This window comes from Pteropus vampyrus, unplaced genomic scaffold, assembly GCF_000151845.1.
Source record: "Pteropus vampyrus isolate Shadow unplaced genomic scaffold, Pvam_2.0 Scaffold220, whole genome shotgun sequence".
Taxonomy (NCBI): Eukaryota; Metazoa; Chordata; class Mammalia; order Chiroptera; family Pteropodidae; genus Pteropus; species Pteropus vampyrus.
Genome location: NW_011889001.1, coordinates 349,338 through 349,860, shown reverse-complemented (window position 1 = coordinate 349,860; position 523 = coordinate 349,338).

Below are 523 nucleotides of genomic sequence, written 5' to 3'. Positions count from 1 at the left end.
AGGCCCCCAATACCTATACACACCTGGACACTCCTAAACCCCCACACCAACACAGCCCCACATACATGCTCGCCCTCCCGTCCCCACATGCTTTTCCCACTTCTCTGCCCGAGTCTACACCCCATTGGGCCCCATGAGCCCAAGCAGGAGGAAGAGGCTCCAAGATATCTCAGAGTCCAGGTCACTTCAGAGTGTGCTTGAAATGTCCTGATTCTCAGGCTCAAGATTCTTCCTCTCCCCTCTGTACACCCTACTCCCTATAACTCACCTTACACATACACACTACACCAGAATCTTCTTCCTTTACCACTTTCACCCTGCTTCTTCCTGATTCAAAATTCTTCTTAGGCAAGCATCTTTACTCAACTGTTTACAAAAAAAAAAAATTGAGCAGCCAGTAAGCACATGCACTGTGCTAGGACCTGGCAGATATAAAGATGTAAATGGTAAGATCCCTATTCCAGAGACCTTGGCTTCTCAGGCAAGATGGTCTCAATTGCAGCCACTATGTCTGAGGACTTAC